We start from the raw sequence: 21,081 nt of genomic DNA, 5'->3' as shown, positions 1-21,081 counted from the left end.
ATCCCCTTTTCTCTCCTCATTCTCCTACGGTCTCTACTTCTTCCTGAAAGCAATTACCCCATAAGTCAATATTCCTGTATTTAGCGCCCATAAAAACTTTGATCACTTGATAAAAACGTTGGTTCCTCTTTCATGAGCAAGAATTTCGCAACCTTCTGGTTCTGAGAACATCTCATTTGAACCACAACAAAAGTAGTACGTGTTTGCCACATTGTTTGTCTCCCTTGGTTAACGAGTCCTGATGTATTCAGTTATGCCAGATACTTACTCAGAACAGTCACTACAGCTGATCAAGTCTCTCATTCAGCAACAGTCTAAAGAAGTGCTGGTTTTTAAGTCAAGTTTTCTTTAATAAATAAATAAAATAATAAAAAGTGGACTCCAGACCTATTTAAATTGATTTTGATTAAAAGAGAAAAGAAAAACTACAGTTCACTGAAATACGATCAGGGATAGTTACTACATTTACAAAACAAAAACATGATTGCAATTGCATACAGAACATTACAGAAGGAACATAAAACAGCTTTAAAAGAATATCTCCTTTCTCAACAAGGTGAAGCCATTACATTATTATGAAGTCTTAAAAACAGTTTCAGCTGCAGTAAAGATGCAAACAAGTTACTTAATATCACATATACCCACCCAGAAAAACGTGAGCAATAGATCTAGAGAACTCACACAGGTCTCATTGTGCTCAGGAGAAAAGCCTGAACTCATTCCACTCATTTAGCTAAGTCTTGCAGCAGTTCTAAAGAGGTTAACTGTTTGCTCAAGCTTATTTGGCTATTGAACGCAAGATAAAAGATCTCTAGATCAAATGCTACAGACTGTACCTTATTTTTAGGAAATAAACAGATTGCAGAGGTGTGTTCCTACCGGGCCAATCCCAAGGCTGTGTGGCACAGAGCCGTTTCTCCTGGCCCTGTAGCAACTTTGAAGGGAAACTTGTTGGGCTGTTTGTGTCGACAGCACTGCTGATGGATGGCTGCTTCAGGGGAAGAGATCAAGCTGTGTGGTAAATCTTTCTATTTGTCCCATCTGTTTTTCTATTTTAAACATCTGCAGTGGTCAGACAGGCACCCTACATTAACTACACATGAATTGCACAAGAGAAAACATTTATGTAAGTGAAAACATGGCTTAGATTCATCTTTCTATTCTTAAACTGAACATGGGAACTTCTGCAAGCAGTTATGGAAGTTTACTATTGTTTTCTGTTTACCTTTAGGGAAGCAATGATCTGGCCAACATGATTTTGCAGCTATGAGGTGGTCACTGCTGCAGTCATAGCAGGTTTCCAGATGATGGCATTCTCCACCCTTCTTGCTGCTGCTAGTCACACTTTGCAATGCAGCTTGTAAGACGGCAGAAGTAACAGGCAAACAGAGCATGTTTATTGAGAGATACCCTTCAAATATACAAAGGCACACCACAAACCTTACTTAGCCCTGAAGCGAAGGACTTGGGGGTTCTGGTGAATAGAAAGCTGGACATGAGCCAGCACTGTGTGCGTACAGCCCAGAAGGCCAGCTGTGTCCTAAGCTGCATCAAAAGAGGGATGGCCAGCAGGGTGAGGGATGTGATTGTTCCCTTTTCCCTGAGACCCCACCTACAGTATTGCATCCAGGCCTGGGGCCCTCAGCACAAGAAACGCATAGGGCTGTTGAATTGGGTCCAGAGGACTGTGAAGATGATCAGAGGGCTGGAGCACCTCTGCTACAAAGAAAAGGCTGAGGGAGCTGGGCTTGTTCAGTCTGGGGAAGGGAAGGCTCCAGAAGGCCCCACTGCAGTCCTCCAGTACTTAAAAGGGAGCTTATAAACAGCAGGGAGACTTTTTTTATACAGTCAGTGATAGGACAAGCTGGGGGGAATGGCTTAAAACTAAAACAAGGGAGATTAGGTTAGAAGGCAGGAGGAAATTCTTTAACTCAGAGGACAGTGAAGCTCTGGCACAGAGATTGCTTTACCCATTCAAAGGTTTCAAGGCCAGGTGGAAATGGGGCCCTGAGCAGCCTGATCTGATGGGTGGCAGTGGAGTTGGATGGCCTTTAAGCCTGGTTCCAAGCTAAGCCAATCTATGATCCTTTTTGTCCTGCAATTGCGCTGAGGTTGTGCTAGCATAAGATATAAGGTATGCCCACTCAGCTGCTTTGCTCCAAAGGTCACCATTTCAAAGGACTGCTTTACAAATACAGATCATTACCTAAGCTGAGGATGCTGGCAAATACACTGAGACAAGCAGAAGTTTTTCTTGTTTTTATTTCCAAAGTTAATTAAGTTCAGCCCAGGCTTTCAGGTCAGATCCCACTTTGGTCAAATCCTGCTTTCCTGTACACTTCCAGTATGCTACTTTCTGTATACTGTGGAGTTCTGTTAAATAGCATCCTTACTTCCTAAAGCTAGCTACATTGCTATGGCAAGTGAGAAAAGCTCAACATGTTAAAAGATGAGCTCATCACCACCCTAAAAAAATAAAATAATAATAATAATTTAAAAAAATAGTTTTAGGATTCTAAGAAAAGAAAAAGCAGGCAAATGTGGATGCAAAGGCTATAACAAAGAGTTACTTTCAAGTCCTATTACTTGTTCTCTTTTCCTCTCCCCCAACTTAATTTTCCTTTGAAAGTCTGAGTATGTTCAAGCTACTTCTGAATTACAGCAAACTCAAAGTTTAAAATGAAATGAAACAGCAATAAAGTGAAATGAAAACGCAAATAGCAGCACTGCAGGTTGCCTGTTCATGGTTTTAAAAGAGATTATTACACCTCTTGGGTATAATGATTTCCACTGTGTTCTATCTATATTTAATTTTCTTCACATTCATGTGTCACACTGTAGAAGCTTTCTGAAGTGTAAAAAAGTTAACTGGAAATACTGCTCCTTCAAATAACAATATCCTCAAAACTTTATCCTAGCAGTTCTTCCACATAACATAGCACTTATGAATAAGAAGAGTAATTTCCATTTTACGTGTAAGCAAACTGAGATGGGGCACTAACTCATCTGCCCCCTACCCGATCCCAGTTTCTTTGTCTGCTTCAATATCACTAAAGAAGGTGCATTTTAGATAGAAATACCAGAGGAGGATTTCCTCATAAGGAGTCCTTAGAAGTCAAAGAAAACACTCACTTGTCAGCTCCTTGAAAGATCAAAGCCTTATTATATTTCCCTCCACTCCATAAGACCAACCAGTATTGAAAGAATCTTTCAATGGAAGGACACGAGAAGTTGGCAAAAGCTTCAGAAGTTAAGATACAATCTTAGAAGTCATCCACAGTAGCTTTTATTGGCAGAATTTGAAGTGGACAAGTTCATAGTTCTACTGTAAAACTTTTCCACTATGACAATTCAACAACAGAATAAATGACCACATCTCAGTATTAATCTCCCACAGACAAATCAAAAGTTACTTACAAATTGTCACTGCCCAGAGCATAAAAGATTTTCCTTCATTTGTGATTTCAGACAGCTAGATGTTGTTTGCCTTATTTCCTCACCTCCTCTGTTACGCTGCCATGCGTCAGAAGCACGCATTGCTGCAGACCTGCATGCTGCATGATGCAAGTATGTGCAATCAAAAAGGACAGGTTCTGATACAGGCCCAGCACAGAGCACACCTCAGAGACACACCAAGTGACACACGTCCTGTCTGTGCAGTCCAGAAATCAACAGCTTCATGTTGTAAGCTCCAGTGGAACTAAGCATAGGTTCTGCATATACAGAACAACTAGCACTACCATTAAGATGATGGCAGAAGTTGTAAGCACACAAAAGTCATGAGAACACTGAAGAATATAATGAGAAGACTAAAAGTTCAATTCCAGATTTGCCAGTTGTTAGGCACTAAGTGTAAACATGAAATTGGTGTATGCAGAGTTCAGACCGAACAATAGGCAAATCAGACACCAGGAGATATACATTAGGTTACAGGGGAAACATTGCTGCAGAATAAGTGCTTAGAAGGCCATAAGACATATTAGAAGCTTAGTTAATATGGACAGAATTTACACAAGGTCACAACCATTAAAAGAAAACCCAACACAGAACTGTTTTTAGCCAAGCACAGAGACATTTACTGAATAGTTGTTAACATTCACATTCCTTTCATTTCCAGATTCTACCAAGCTAAACCTTATAGGTTCCAATCTTCACTCATACCTGGCTATTGAGATGTGAAATGACTGATTGCTAACTGCCAAGTACTCTTTTGTCTTAGCAAGATTATTTTTATATACACACTACTTCATTCCAATTGGATAGTGTTATCTTGCAGCTGGCATGAAATTGGTGTGAGTGATACATTTCATTGCTTGGTTATCACAACAAACCAGCACAGAGTGAACTCCCCATCATTTGGTAATCAGACTATTAAGAATCTAAAACAAGTAAAGAAAACCTGTCCTACCAAAACCTGCACATTCCACAGAATACCCTTCGTGGAAAAGAACACCCAACAACCAGATGAAGATGGATACATTTCAAGGAACATTTACAATATTACTATTAGTTATGCTTTTCCCCCCTATACTTTTCCTTACTGCTCCATATAAACACCAATGAAGCTCTAAATTGAAAAATACTGCTTATTTTTGAGCACGAGCTCAAGAAAAAAAAAGTAAAAAAGAAAAAGCATGCTGGTGAAAGAGATGATTCTTAACAAGTTTACAGAAAAATCTTCTTAACTTCCCAAGTTACTGTGTTGATCCCCCTTAGCCAACATAGGCCTCTTTTCCACTCCAGAAATGGCAAACAGACTTCATCTTGCTTCAGCTCTATCTTCACTGGTCACAGCAAGGAGCATACATTACATCCCTGCTCTCTTCTGAGAACAGCTGGACAGGGCTCTGCCCAGTTCCAAAGTGATATGAAGAAACTCACATACCTCAGTCCTTCCACAGGCTGGATCTTGAGCTAGAGGTGCAACTGTTAGACTACCATTAACTCAAAACATATTCTTCTGCTTCGAGATTGTTACTCCATGGAAGTCTATTGCCAGACTTATGCATACATCCTCTCCTTCAGTTTGTAACTTCATATTTTTAAAAATGCTAAAGCTCATAAATTAGTCACTCCTTTCCCATTCAGCTGGGTCCAGCAAGTCCAAAGGGCCTGGGAAATGTACCATTGTGGGCCTAAGATATTCAAGTCAACATGGCATGGATTCATTTAAAAAAACATACAAAATCTAGGATAAAGAGATTCCCAGATTTCCAGCATAATGACATCAAACACTAGCTGTGGTTCATTGCACAAGCACAATCTTGCTACACACTTTACACAAACTACTGCTTCCCCTGGTTCCACAGATTCATTACAACAATTCACAATAAGGAAATGAACAGTCTGACCCTCATTTCAAAGAGGCTGATAATTTCACCTTAAAGGAAAACTACCTTCTTTGTTTTTCTATGTTTTTGTTGCTCATTTCTTCATTTGCTATTTTGTTATTAAAACTTCAAAAAAAGGAGGAAAAGAATTACTCCAAAGGAAGTCTAATAGCCTAACCGCAGGTCAAACTTCATTTTAATACCAGCTATTAAAAAACAACAACAAAAATTAATAACAAACAATTCTGAAATATTCACATAATTTTGAAGTCCAAGATTTAGATGATCATTGTGGACCCTTTCAAGCCAGGCCATTCCACGATTCTATAATTTTTAACTCTAGGCTTCTGACATTCATAAAAGTTTGTACAATCAGCACACACTAAACACGCACCCCAGGAATCGTGTAGCTAATTCATGTCACTTAGAGGATGTGGGGGAAACTTAGTCTGGTCTCGTGGGAAAATTGGGAAAGAATGACCAGCGTCTGCCATCTTCTTTAATCTTGTGCCAAGAAATTAAACCAATAGTTGTCTGCAGCATCACTTTATGTTTAGCGTTTTCTAGGTTTCCTTCCTTCCAAAATCTTTTGAGAAAAATATTTGAAAATGATGGAATATATGCCTTAGCATGCAGGTGTGCTTTAACACATAATATGCATTAATAAGACCTCTTATCAGAATAAGCTCACACAACTGCAAACAGTCAATTCACCGCAGCCCTGTGAGTTAAATCTTGCCAATTCAGCCACAGGAACTGGCAGGATATTCCCCCTTTAACACATTTTACACAGCAAATTAGAAAAGTCAGCTTTACAGATGAGCTACTCAGAACTTCATTAAAATCGTGTAGTTTAGTTCACATGCACTCAAGCAAAGAACCTGTAACTCAGAAAGCCTGAGTAGGAAGGGAAGTGTTGCAACATACCCCGTGAGATCTGTCTCAGAGAAAGACTTGGTTGCTCTTCAGGTTCCAGATTTTCACTGAACTTTTGACAGAACCTCTGGTTCCGTGCTACTTGCAGCTATCCACTGTAAACAAGACTCAACTGCACACAGATCTATGTTTGAATGAAATTCTATTAAACAGAGTTGAAGCACCATGTCACTAAAGAGGCATGTATTTCAATTCCTATTGTTCGATATAATTAGAGGGGTGAGGAAACAAGGAGGCCTCTGCACATTTATTATATGCTATTATGTCATCTAGTTGCATGTTTGCTAGAGGCTTACTTCATTTGGCCTGAATATAAACTTGGAAGAACTTCAGGTTCTTTTAATGGTAATGATCTAGTTCACGTATAGAACAGTCAAGCAAAAAAAAGCTTGGCATGGCTAAACTTAAACGGCAACAAGAATACACTTTTCAAGAAGAATTTAAACTTTACCCTGCATTAAACTCCCTCCATTGTACAGCACTTGCTGACGTGGTTTTGCTCTTCCTCCAGATCTCCTTGCTGGTTCTGCACCTTCACTTCAGTCCCTTAGCTGTGTTAGTGCAGGTTACATATTGACATTTTGTTGCACCTGGGTTTCAAAAACAAGTTGAAAGTCCACTAAGGAGGAAGTATTTCCCTTCCAAGTGCTAAACTGTACAACAGTCATATACAAACAACACTGAAATGCTGAAGTACTGTTCTTTGCTAGATCAGAACACGTTCCTCTATAAAGATAAAGAGAGAAAACTCAAAGGAAAGGATTCAAGATTCTGGTTCAAACCTCCACTAAGACCTTCCACAGCCAGTCTAGTGTAAAAGAACAATGAATCTACAGCGCCCTCAAGTGTGAGGGAATGTGAAGTGGAAGAAGGACAGAAATACTTTAGGAAGAGAAAAGCTCTTGAGCCTTTGGAAATAACCTGAGCTGATGAAAAAAAAATGTATTTCTTTAACAAAAAGCCCAACCCACCCAACTGCACCTGTCCTTATAGACTGTCCCAAGCAAATGACAAATCTTCATTTTCAACTCTTTTTTTTTCAAATGCTTGTGCACTGGAAGTTTCATGTACACTCTCAGCATAGCAACAAAATAGAAGTAGGTATCTGATGCAGAAGCCTTAAACAGTAATTAAAAGAAGAAGGAGTATCTTAGTAGAGAAGGAAATTTTATACTGCAGAGACAAGTCCAATGCCACTCTAGACAACAGCAATCTTAGTGCCTGGACCGCACAGCACTTTGCTCTATCACTAAGGAATACATGAACACTGACTAAGGTGCATTACCCTCACTAGTATTCACAAAAGCCTGTAAATCAAGCTCAAAGTCTTAGCCACCATGGAGCACTGAAGAGAGGTGTGCACCTTCAGTCTCATCTCTCATAGCAATGGGGCTTTCTGCCCACCACCTGCATCTATTCAGAAGCCCAGAGACTGGTTCATTCACCTCAGCAGTCAGGTCATTACATTGCTTAAGCAAGACAAGCCAAGTTCAAGTAATTAAGCAGCCCAAAGTGATTTCAGCTTCTCCTCCCTAAAACACAAAGTTCAGCTGCTTAATGATAGCAACACTGTCAGCACTTTCTACTGCACTAGGTCTGTTTTACATGCAATTCTTAAGCTGTTCAGTGGCCCAAAAATGAGAGCAAAAGCCAGTACAACTCACTCATCCTGGGAGCCCAGGCATGTACAAGGCAGGACTTGGAATCACCTCAGGCAGGAAAGGTACTGAACCTCGAGTCCTCCCTCTTCGAGAACACTCTCACCACTAAACTGTTTTTTGGCAGTGGGAGAAGTAGCTGCTTTGTTTTGTGCAAAGCCCATCTGATAGGCTTGCTATAAACATGCTGCAAGAACACAGTGTTCCCTGAGCTCCGAGAGGAGATAGAGAGGAAACCATTTAATCTATGGATCCAGGGCGAGTTTGAGCACAAGCGTGAAACCATTGCCCCTTTTCAAAGCTGAAACACACATGGGTGAATGGCTGCTGAGGTTCTGCCTATGTGCTTGCTGACTTTTACCTGAAGGTCAAGAAGGGCCATGAGTTTTGAAGAACTGAGGGCACGAACATAAACCTTCAAGAACTCAGCTCCTGTCTTTGGGCTGCAGAGTTCTCTTCCAGTGACTTAATAAACAACAGGACTTTTGTCCTGTATGATGAGAATTCAACAAAACAGAAAGTTTCCCATGTTGCTGACCACAAGTGCCACAAACCTTAAGACTTCTGACTCCACTTTTCAAAAGAAACTATGCTATAAACCCATCAATTTGGAAAAAGCAAAGCACTCTGGTATTTCCTTGCATCAGAAATAAGTCTCCCTCGATTATTCCAACTTTCAGCCCATGTAATAAAGGAACTGAAACAGTTGGAGGAGTATTTTAAGTGGCAACTACAAGCTCCAACACTTTTTCCTTCTTTATTTAGAAATAACAGCTAGGGTATGATGCATTAGTGCCCAGTAGTAACACCCAGGGGACACATGGTCTGGTAGGTCACGGCCATAGCTGGGACTCAGCTTCATATAGCACCACTCCAGTTGGAAGAACATTTGTCATCAAGTCACGTGGCAGGAGGGAAGCCAAAATACTGCACAGAAGCCAGGAAGCATCACCTTTTGCAGGGTCACTTGGAGCACATCTGAGCAAGACCTATGTAATGGAACAGCCACAGAACAAAATCTAGCTCTTTCTCCCACCAAGGGCAACGAACTTCTCTCTTCCACTATCTTACCTTACAATTCTAGAAGATCAACAGCATTTCAGTAGAGTTTTCTAAAACTCAGCCTGGACAATGCAGAAGTAGTTTTGCTCTGCTTGCAAGAGATTAAAAAAAGAACAGCAAACACTAGCATGCAACACATGATTTTACAGATAACATAGTTCAGCAGTTTTAATGTGAGCTAAGAAGCCTCAGAATGTTAAACATCTGCCTTATCACCCACAAACTAAAGTTTACTTACTGTTTCTTGATTTCCCAACTCAGAAAATTTTAGCTGCATATCTTCAATTGAAATTCTTCATTGTTAAGTTCCTAATGTATGCTAGGAGTCTATCTTTTTTTCCCCCCCAGTACCTCCACTATTATTTTCTGCTTACATTAGTAAGAGTCTACTACTCCATGTCCAGCAACAGAAGATGCTGTCATACCTTCCAAGAAGGCTGATTTTCCTGATCCCAACTGTTTCAACCATGAAAACATCACTATAGTTGGGCAGAGTGATTTAATATTATTATTTTGGAGGTGTGGAATTTGTTTGTTTAAATACGAAGGAAAGCAGTGAGTGTTCATAACTATAGGATATGAAGTGCTACAACCACCTGGTTCACCTGCTATCACATTTTTATTCATGCATTCTATTCTTATACCTCACAAAGGCATCACTCATCATTGCTTTCATAGCTAAGTAGAGAAATCAGTCACTATCTTATAATTAGGGTACTATGGTTAGGCTGCGTTTGGACTTGATGATCTTCAAGGTCTTTCCCAACCTGGGTAATTCTATGATTCTGATTCTCAAAAACTTTAGAAATAGCACAACAAAATAAGTCAGGGACAGAAGTTTCATTTTTCGAGAGCTTTATAATAACAGGCCTCAATTCACAGTGATGCTGTTTCAAGCAATCAAAAACTAGAAATGAGACATGAAGACTCCCCCAAGTGTTCCTCCAAATTCATTACATCTATCTGCAGCAAGTACCTCAGCGTAAATTCATGTAGATTACCTAAAAGTTAAAACACAATACACGTAAGAAACAAAAGAATACAGATACCATTCAAAGAAAATGGCCTGTCCCAGTACAGATAGGAATCTGAGCAACTACTGCCCCAGTCTCCAAGAAGAGTGACAAAGCTGAGCAGTAACAGGTTGTTGTTCATCTTAAGGCACCTACCTGCTATGAAATCATGTGTGCGTGGTATCCTGATGAAAAGCACACAATTTAGCAAGAGTTTGCTTAAACTAATTTAAATGTAAGCGCTGCCTTGGGTTTATCTCCTTGCTGCTATGGCAACTGGCACACCTGGCAGCTCCTGGTCAGTGAACTAATTTGGTCCTGCAAATACTGCAGCAGCATTCATATGACAATGTATTAACCTCCTGGGCTCTGCTAAAAGGTACGACACCATAGAGATAGGGATACTATGCTTCCAGGCTCAATGCAGCACAACCCCAAACTCTTTCCTTTACCACAACTTGACCCTTTGAACAGATTGTAACCTTCTGTAAACAGTTCCCATTGCAAATGTGACCAAGGTGGCCAAAGTACTGCTGCTATGACAACAAATATTCCAGTTCCAAATGAAAATCTTCAGGAAAACAAAACAGAGAGTTGTGTACAACAGTCCTCCAATTAAACATTTCTTACATGCTTACTCCCGTAGCACAACAACTATATATATAAAATCCCTGTAGCTAAGCTTTAAAGAAGCTATATAAGCCAGTCCTGGTTTTCTGAAGTTATAAATAATTAAGTGTTCTAAAAACAGCCACACGTTATTCACATACTGAACATTATGATTGGCAAAATAATTTTATCACATGTCAGACCTAACCAAAACCTTTTTTAAGCTCTCCTCATTAATCTTAAAACTATTACAACTGCTTGGTTGGGTAAAATCCACAGTCCCACTTCAGAAGGCCTTAGAAAGTCCTTCACAACTTAGGCTTCACTATAAGGCACTTCTGCACTGAGGGAAATCTATTTTGCAACAGCTGAACAGCAGGTATTCTCCTCTAACCCAAGGAAGTACTAAGGCCTCGGATGCTTATTTCACCATCTGACATCCTGTCAACAAATGAGACCTTCCCAACTGAGTTAGGTCTCTTATGTGAAATGAGGAAGACCAGGTTTTAAATTCCTGTTCAGTCCAGATCCTACTCAGGCTTAAAATGAGATACTCACTCATGCAAGGCAAATGTTCTAAAAAGATAATTACTGTTTAGGAGAAAAATATGCAACTCCTACTGCTTGAGATCTCCTCTGTCTATTCAACTGCCTGCTGCAGTCACTGATCTGAGATAGGCAAAGAGCACAGTGAAGGTCACCCCGGCAGATGACCAGTGGCATCTGACCCATTTCATTCAAGAAGTCTTGCTGATGACTTCTGCATGCAAAGAGGAAATAAGAGATGGAAAGTATTACTACTGCAGAACGTCCACAAGCAGGTCAGACTTCGTTACACAAGACAGAGCCAGATGAGCTATATTAACAAAGAATGACCTGAGGTAAGTCTGTCACAAAGATGTATCTTTAGCACAAGGTGGTAGACTACCACTGAGAGAAATTGCTTTGATTCTCCCATGCCAGGATCTTCAGTTAAAGGCAGACATACCACAAATGCAGCTTATGACTGCCAACTGAGACAGGTGAGTGTAAACTAGGGTTAAAAATGAAGCAGGTACTGGAAAGTCATCTGTGAGAGATGCTTCAATGGACTTGCAGCATTACCCTGGTTTATCAAGAAAAGGTAAGCAGAATAATGGAATCACCAAGGTGGAAGAAGACCTCCAAGACAATCTACCTACCACCAATATTTCCTCACTAAACTATGTCCCTGAGTACACTTAAACATTCCCTGAACACTTCCAGGGACAGTGACTCCACCACCTCCCCAGGCAGTCCTTCCAATATCCCACCGCCCTTTCTGAGAAGAAATTTTTTCTGATATTTGATCTGAACCTGCCCTGGCACAATTTGAGGCCACTCCCTTCTAGTTCTATCAAAGTACTGATGCATTTAGTCCAGTCAGCTCCCAATAGAAAGGTTTCCAAACAATCCCCAGGCAGCACACCAGTATCCAACCTTGATAGCATTCTTATTTATTTAAGCTACACTAACTGAAGGACATATGCCACTGCTGCTCTATTGGGAGGTAAATCAATATCAAACATTAAAGTCCAAGAATCTTTCCTTCTTGACTGAAGACACTAACAGGAAATGAATTCTGTCCTTGTTTCATACACAGCTTATTTCTGAAGACACAGAACCTATATCCAGGAGGGGAGTAAACTCTTCAAAAGGGCTGATAATACCAGGACAAGGAGAAATGGATTCAAGTTGAAAGAGGGTAGATTTAGGTTGGATGTCAGGGGGAAGTTCTTTACTAGGAGAGTGGTGAGGTCCTGGAACAGGCTGCCCAGGGAGGTTGTGGATGCCCCGTCCTTGGAGGTGTTCAAGGCCAGGTTGGACGGGGCCCTGGGCAACCTGATCTAGTAAATGTGTATGTTTGGTGGCCCTGCCAGGCAGGGGGGTTGGAACTACATAATCCTCGAGGTCCCTTCCAACCAAAGTCATTCTATGATTCTATGAACTCCATGTGATCTGTTATTAACTGATATCTTGACATGTTTTTATGCATGTACATGAAGATCTCTAACATTTCTTACTGCTAGGAACTGATTTTGAGCCCCATGGCTGCCCTACTCAAGAAGATTTGGTATTGGGAATTGCATTGCTCTAGAAACATACAAAACTGTCACAAACTTTGCATCGCTGGTTCCTCTAACACAGACCTCTGGCTCAGTGACACACCTTTGCTTCATCTATACTTCCATGTCAGACACCATTTTGTCAGACTTCCCCTCTGCTGTCACACAGCAAAATATTGGTGGGAAGGTTCAGTCTCTACCACCATACCACCAACACCTGCTTTTAATACATAATAAAACAGGAAGCAGTATTTTCAGAGCAGCATTGAAAGCATCTCAATCGTGCCCTGATAAGGACTTATCTTTATAGCATGATGAGCTTCAGGAAACATTAAGCGCACAGCAACTGTTAAGTGTTTACTGTTTAACAGTACCAGACATAATTCTGCACTCAATTGAGAAAAGAAGTTTGGGAAAAAGCTTTTTCCTCTCCTCCATCTTTCTTCTACATGGAAATCAATGCAAATCTAAATTAGAACTAAAATTTAAACAAATGCAAGATCCAAACAAGCAGCTAATCTGAGTGGAATGTGCTGTTGGCAAATGGGCTGCGTTTTGCTGCTAGACAATTTGTTGCACCAGAACACCAGAAACAGCAGAGACTCAGCAACACGCTGCAATGGAAAAATCTTTTGGAAAAGAGGTTCCCCTTCTTCAAAAAAAAAAAAGAAAAAAAGAATATAAAAGGGTAGACGAGATGCTTTGGAGCTTTCAGTAAGTTTCCATTCTCAGGTTTGTTCCTGCTTCAAACAAATACATTATTTTGTGTTTACGCTCCAGGAGTTATAGAATCCTCTACTAAAACACTCATTTGAGAAGGAAAACTGTTTAAAAACAATCCAACAGCAAGCAAGAACATCCAAGGGAGGAAAATTACACAAAGACATTATAATACCTTGAGTCTCAAACTTAGAATCACAGAATTGTAGGGGTTGGAAGGGACCTCTAGAGATCATCGAGTCCAACCCCCCTGCCAAAGCAGGCTCCCTACACCACGTCACACAGGTAGGCGTCCAGGCGGGTCTTGAATATCTCCAGAGAAGGAGACTCCACCACCTCCCTGGGCAGCCTGTTCCAGTGCTCCGTCACCCTCACTGTAAAGAAGTTCTTCCACACATTCGTGTGGAACTTTCTATGCTGGAGTTTCATCCCATTACCCCTAGTCCTGTCCCCACGCACTACTGAAAAGAGACCAGCCTCACCACTATGGCCCCCACACCTCAGGATGTGCAAAACCACGAGAAAATCTTACTGTTGACTCTAGAAAGGATTTTAAAAGTAAGGAATAGCTACAGTTTCTAATAGATTTCCAGTGAATATTTGAAGAACAACCACCAGCATGCTTCCAGAAACACCATGCTTTCCTTTCATACCGTGCATACACTGAAAACAAGCCCTCAGAGATGCACAAAAGGAAGAACTTATATCAGATTACATGACATAATTAGCAGTATGCACTGTCTCTATTTTTAAAAATAATACCAGCCCAATGTACTTTGGGGTAATAGGCAGGCACTAGTAAATAGCACTGGGTGTTTTCCACTCAAAGCAACTTGAAAGAACAAATTCGGTTCCTACAAAAAAACAGAGTACTGAAAATGGTTAATTGCTTACTCTTCTTCAATAGAAGTAAACTGGTTCACCTTCCCAGCCCAACTTCTGGCAGGGATATCGTCCAAGCTTTCCAGAAGAACACACAAAGAATAATAATAAAAAAAATAAAGTCAAAGTTGTCGGAAAAAATCAAGTGGTAAACAACAAAAACCACCACTTAACTTTTTGGATTTCATTCATGTATGTAGGTCCAAGAAGATCTGAAAATCTGAGTTGATTTCTGGAGGGAGCTCTATGCCTTCTATTTTTTCTTTTCATCCTTAAACTGTAAACAGCTTACTGGAACATGTGCGACAGCAAATCATATTTTGGGAAGTTTCAACACTCGGTGTCCACAGGAAAATATACTCAAGCCTTCAGAACTATTTTCTGACCCACAATGGTATATTCAGTACTTTTCCACGTGTTTATTTTAAAAAGGTGAAATCCTGACTCGAAACAGAGACAAGAGCCAGAACAGTAACCATTTCTCTAGTGCTCAGTTTGCGGCAGTGACACCACACAACTTTCTTTAAAACAAAACTCTGCAAAAATCAGAGTAAAGGTACAAAGGATCACGGTTGTCCATACATTTGCACAAGGATGTGAAAAGTAACTGAAGGCCTGAGCTGACATTAGAATACATCAGCATAGGCTGGAAAAGATTAGACTCCTAAGTGGAGTTCACTGACCATGGGAGCGTTCAAGAAACGTTTGGATGTTGTGTTGAGGGATATGATTTAGCTGGGAAGTATTGGTGATGGTTGGACTGGATGATCTTCTAGGTTTTTTCCAACCTTGATAATTCTGTGATTCTGTGGAGACAAAGGCACAGGCAACTTCTGCAATAACATCTAGAGAGATAAGCAGAAGCAAAAAAGAAGTCTAAAGCACAACTAAACACCTGCTAGAGCAGAAGAGGAGATGCTCTTACTTAGAAAATGCATTCAAGATCAATTATTCCTGGTTCTGCAGATCTCTACACACACAAAAATGTAGGAAACAACACTTCCCCCCACCCCTTTTTTTGCATAAGCAACAAATGCTCTCCCTTACTTTACTACTGAGGTTGATTACCTCAGTAGAAAATAAAGATGAAGCAGTGTTTGTGTTCAGTTTCTCCAGTTTAAAGCATTTCAGTTCATTCAGAAAATAAAACCCCACCGAGCCAGCATTAAATAACTGCTTCACTCCGTATTTCTTATGAAAACTTCCACTTTGATGCACTGAAGATCAGAATCTCATAAACCTGTAAGTTTGTAGATTGAGTTATCCCAAACAATTATAAGAAAATGCTGAGTAAGCAGAGTACATTCCCGTACAAGAAGAATGGTATACAGCTAGCATGGAAAATTATGGAAGGGCTCCAAATACAACAGAACAGCATTAGAAGTGACCCAGATACCTCACTTCACATCACTTTGAGAAGCTCTGCTGTATTCAAACAGCCCTTTATTCCAGCCAAAGACATTCTCAGGGTCAGGCAATTTTGCAGCTGACAAGCTGAACAACAGAAAACTTCTTTAAATCTCTCAACAAACAGAATGAAGCCTTCAAAAGCAGGCCAGTAGGGGGGAAATCAGAAAAGGCAACTTAAGGATTATTACCAATTCAAGTTCTAAAAAGTATGTTCACACCCCATCCTCCGGCAGCTCAAGATTAGGGCTTCTCCCTTAACTTCTCCACGCAGCCTTGCCAGGCACCCATGATACAGCCCCATGATCTGAACATGTTTATTATAAGCACTGTAGAACTACTGTTCTTAAAGGCTAGTGGAAGCTGTAAATAAGTCTTATTTAAGTGCATCATATCATGACTTCACCATTTCTCCCAATATTGAGAAGAACAAGAGCATGTGAATGACAAACAAAGAAAGCCAAGGGACAAACTTTTTATAAATTAGCAATGTGGCAGAGCAACATGTGGTTTCTGAAAGGAGTGCCCTGCAACACATAATTAAACCCATTCCACCTCATGTCTGGAAGAAAAAGAACTTTTACACTGAAGTGAATTCACAACAACAACACATTTTCAGTTACTTTACATAAGAGTCCTGCAGGAAACAGAAACCCATATGGGTATTTGCATTATGCAAGGAAACCAGTCGGCTTCCAGATGGGTCATATGCATCACCACCAGTTAGGAATCTATAAATTTATAGCCTTAAATAGATGATAAATTTTGCCTGAGACACCTTTCTACAGCAACTGACCAACAGCGAGCATCACAGGGAAACATCGGTGTCATGCAGTAGGGCATTACAAATAGAGCAGACAAACCCTACCACCAAGTAGATCTTCCTAACAGATTTCAGTTACAGATTTTAAAGCTGACTAAGGAGTTATTTCAAGAAGACTGAAGACAAAACTACACAGCCATTTATCAAAGGCACCAGATCTTTTGTCTGCTTTTGGTGTAAAGTTGGCTTCCTCTAACAGCCATAAGGACAAGCCATGTGAGAACAAGAAACATAGCTGAGTTTCCAAGTATGCATCACAGAGCTCAGTGATGGCACACAAAGCAGAGCCAGCACATTCTTATGAGAAATATACAGCAGTGAAACAAAAAGGCAACTCCCCTTTTGTCCTTTATGGACAAACAAAAAGGCAAAAAAACACCTTTCCTCCTGGCAGAGGCTTCCTTTGTTCCACACATGTAGAGGACCAGGGGGCAAGACACCTGCCCTAGCTGCAAATAGCTCACCATCTTTCTCAAAGCTCACTTCATCTAAATATTTTGCCCAGATTTGGGAAGGAAAGAACATTCTCATCCATACCCTCTGCCACACAAGCCTAGGTCATGGCATGAGAGGGTACTTAGCTGGCTGCCGCTATGTCCCATCTCCATACAACCCCCTGTGCAAAGTGACTGCTACACTCCTCAAAAGCAGCAGGTCTAAAAAACCCTATGCCAACCTACCTGAAGTTCTTCTAAAGCCACCCTCTGCTTTTCACTAAGAAACCTCCAACTGGTACTTAAGAACTGATTGGACAAGTTCTAGTGATGAATGTGATTCTTCTGCCTTTATTTCCCTGATCCTTGTCTTCTCCCCACCCTTAAAAGGTCTAACCCGTGCCTTGCTGAACTTCAGATCACTGTCATCTTCAGCCCCCTCCACCCACCATTTGTCTGGGAACATACTACTTCAGCCTCCTGTTCAGCTGACTGTACCACCAATTCCTTCAACCATTCTTCACACACACAAAAAAAAAAAAAAAGAAAAAAAAGAAAAAAAAGAAAGGAAAAAACCCAAGATCTAGAGGATACACTACAACCCCCCACTCCAATATCAGCATCACTTTAAATTCTTTGGCTGCTTTCTAGCATTCTCACCCTCCCTGCCATCTTGTAATCTTCAATCAAACACACACACATCTTTGTTCAGTGAGGTGGTGCAGGGCAGAACCTGCCCAAACCACACCGAGCACTTACTACCTGACCTCGCTCATCTCTGAGGATGGTTTTCCACATAGTTTCACTTGCTGTGCAGTATTTTCTAGATCATAATTCCCCAGCTTGTAAATGATAATCCTACATGAATATGGAGGACTCTGGTGTGTCAGCATATTGTTATGAACTCTCTGCACCACAAGGCCTGTTACTCCATCACACAAGCAGTAAAAATGCTAAATTTAAAATAACTTATCCTGGTTAAGACTATTCTGTTGCACAACTTCTATCCTAGGCACTGAAAATGCATTTCATCATTACTCTGATATCCTTCACAGCTAAATTAGGACCCACCCATTCCCACCTCATCTAACCCCACCAAACTCATCCTGTAGAGGTGCATACTGTTCTTCTTTTCCAGCCTACTCCTCCTTTCTGCTGCCAGGTCTGAGATTCTTCAGCTGCATAAAAGCACCTAGGAATGAATGCCATTATGCCCTAACAGACTGAAAAAAATCCACTGCTTATCTAAGCAATCTGCAGTCTTTTCCCTAATCTAGGCCAAGCACTGTTTACCATTTTGTCCTGGCTATTAACTACACTGGCTGGATTAACCATTTCAGAGAACATTTCAATCACCTCAGCATCATCTTTTAATCCATTAATCTGTGGATCTTTTCTTTCTTACTTTATTCCAATACCCCTTTTAGCCGCATCTCACAGTGTGTGAGCAAAAGACAGGACAGCCAAAAACTTCCTACCGCACTTCATGGACATCCTCAGCAGTTTACGGTTTCCCATTTTCTATATTTCTTATGGTCACAGAATTGTAGGGGTTGGAAGGAACCTCTAGAGATCATCGAGTCCAACCCCCCTGCCAAAGCAGGCTCCCTACACCACATCACACATCTCGGCGTCCAGGTGGGTCTTGAATATCTCCAGAGAAGGAGACTCCACCACCTCCCTGGGCAGCCTGTTCCAGAGCTCAGCCTATGGTCAATGGAGAGCAAGGTCCTTTCTCATTACTAACGTGAAAGTGCTTAGTGCAGTATGTTTACTTCTCATAGAGGTTGAGACCAGTTTTATACACCAAGTTCCGAGTTTTGACAATCATGCATTAATACCTTCCGTTGCTTTTCAACCCCCATGCTGGTATGCAGACATCAGGTGGAACAGACCACTATTCTGCAGGAGAAACACGCTATAAATACACGCAGAATACTGAATATGCAGGAAGTCATCAAAAAAGCTGTGATATATCTGGGGTTTTTCGCCAAAAACCACTAGAGTCAAGTATTTTCAAACATAAGAGCACAAAGAAACTCCTCAGTTGGTAGAAACACTGCAATTGAAATAACTTGAAATTACTTTAAAAGTTGGGTAAAAGTGACTTTATCAGCTTTATATCATTAATAAATGCAAGAACATCTGAATTAGAGTAATGGGGGCCAACATGCTGCTATTTTCTCCTCTCTGGAAGCATTCATGGCCAGGCTGGATGGGGCTGTGAGCAACCTGATGTAGAGGGAGGTGTCCCTGCCTATAGCCGAAAGGTTGGAACTATAGAATTTAAAGTTCCAATCCAATCAAAACCATCCTGTGATTCATTCTATGATTCTATTTTCTTGGTAATAATTCTTGCAAAAACAAGCTGTCACATCAAAATGATTAATTACATACATTCTCATACACTAAAAACCTGTTGTTAGATATGCACGTAATGAGGCAGCACCTACACTAAAGAACTCATCAAGCTCCATACAAGCCAGAGAAATGGGATTTAATTTAAAGCAATCATTTAATTTTAAGTCAAGCCTGCAGCTCACACTAGCCATACATTATATCCTACCAGCTTGCTCCAGACAGAAATCCACACAAAGATGAGCAGCATAACTGCTTATGGATAAATACTTGGTGGTTACCCCAACAGACAAGAAGGCCCTAGCCCTACAAAGAAATATGGCATAAAGCCACATGGAAAATTCAGATCTGACTTCCTCACTGGTCTATCCTAGACGCAGAGCAGACTGATGAAGAAAGCAAAATTCCTAAGTCTGCATTTCAACAAATCCAGTCTGGGCTCAGACTACAAGTCTGACACGGAGCATCCCACGTGAAGAGGGCAGCAATGGCTCACAGAATCACAGAATGACCCGGGTTGGAAGGGACCTCGAGGATCATGAAGCTCCAACCCCCCTGCCTAGCAGGGCCACCAAACATACACCTTTACTGGATCAAGTTGCCCAGGGCCCCGTCCAACCTGGTCTTGAACACCTCCGAGGACGGGGCATCCACAACCTCCCTGGGCAGCCTGTTCCAGGGCCTAACCACTCTCCTAGTGAAGAACTTCCCCCTAACATCCAACCTAAATCTTCCCTCTTTTAACTTAAAACCATTTCCCCTTGTCCTGCTATTGTCAGCCCTTTCAAAGAGTTCTCCCTCACAAGAGAACATCTGGGTTCAAAGTTGCCTCATCCTGTCCTGGACTCTTTGTCCTTTGTAACTTGGTACAGAATTAGGTGTAGGCAGAAAAATGATATGTATCATTGTGGACTTAATTATTTTTTTTGGTAGCCCAACACAGACAGGCTACATAACTCAAGTGACTTCTCAAACTAATGACACTGCTCTGAACAGGACTGCACATCTATAATTTCACTAAGCTACCTACCTTTAGAATCAGAGCTGAAAGTTCCATGGGCTAATTACTTTTAAATTAATAGCTTGCTTATCTGATATCCTCATTGCAGGGATTTGAATAGAATTCCTCCTGGCCACAAGGCCAACAGAAACCCATTCTATACCCACAGTTGTCTGCAGCATCTAAAATGGAATATGTGGACTGGACTATTTCTTCCACAAATGCAGAACCAAAGAGTAAAATAAACATTTACATTTCAGAGTTCAACCACAAGAACTAGGACCTGCCACTCTGTAATCATATTTAATTCTTCTTTTAGATCTGCTCCCAAGGAGAAAAATAACAATAGCAGCTTCTAAAGACTTTATCAAAGCAATGCTGTATTTGATTTTATTTCCTTAACCCGCTAGAAAACCTTCACTGTGATTGTGTATATGCATTTGGTTTTGTATCCACATATGTATTTTGATGGCCATAGGATTTGGATTTACACTTGCTGTATGGAGAAGCAGTGGACTCGATTGTTAACTGGAACTATTTGTCCCATCTAAAAAAAGCTAGAAATAAGCCTCTAATCAAGACTTGTAGTTTAACATGTCAAGAACTTCACAGTGATAGAACTGAAATAGTCACCTGATCACACAGCCTGACCTCCAAAATTGAGGTTAGACATCTTCATGTATTCTCCCTTTGATTAGAGTGATAAATGGCACCTAACCTAATAAAAGCAGGTCTTCCCTTTGCAGTCTGTTGCAGTGCCTCATC

The 21,081-nt window shown here is 40.8% G+C and overlaps 1 protein-coding gene across 4 annotated transcripts in view; it reads right to left on the bottom strand.

Annotated features, from left to right (window-relative positions):
* Positions 1–21,081, bottom strand: part of SESN1 (sestrin 1) — a 65,952-nt gene that overhangs the window by 43,511 nt on the left and 1,360 nt on the right. The window contains exon 1 of one of the 4 annotated variants that reach the window (XM_085543650.1): positions 6,718–6,851. The exons of the other annotated variants lie outside the window; for them this stretch is intronic. The gene's annotated coding sequence lies outside the window, so the exon portion shown is untranslated. Of the gene's footprint in view, positions 1–6,717; positions 6,852–21,081 lie in introns of those variants that run through there. 4 annotated transcript variants of the gene reach the window in all.

This window comes from Coturnix japonica, chromosome 3 (assembly GCF_054131305.1).
Source record: "Coturnix japonica strain WE chromosome 3, WE-NBRP24, whole genome shotgun sequence".
In the NCBI taxonomy this organism is placed as follows: Eukaryota; Metazoa; Chordata; class Aves; order Galliformes; family Phasianidae; genus Coturnix; species Coturnix japonica.
The sequence above is the reverse complement of the archived record's forward strand: the minus strand, read 5'-3'. Positions and strand labels throughout refer to the sequence as shown.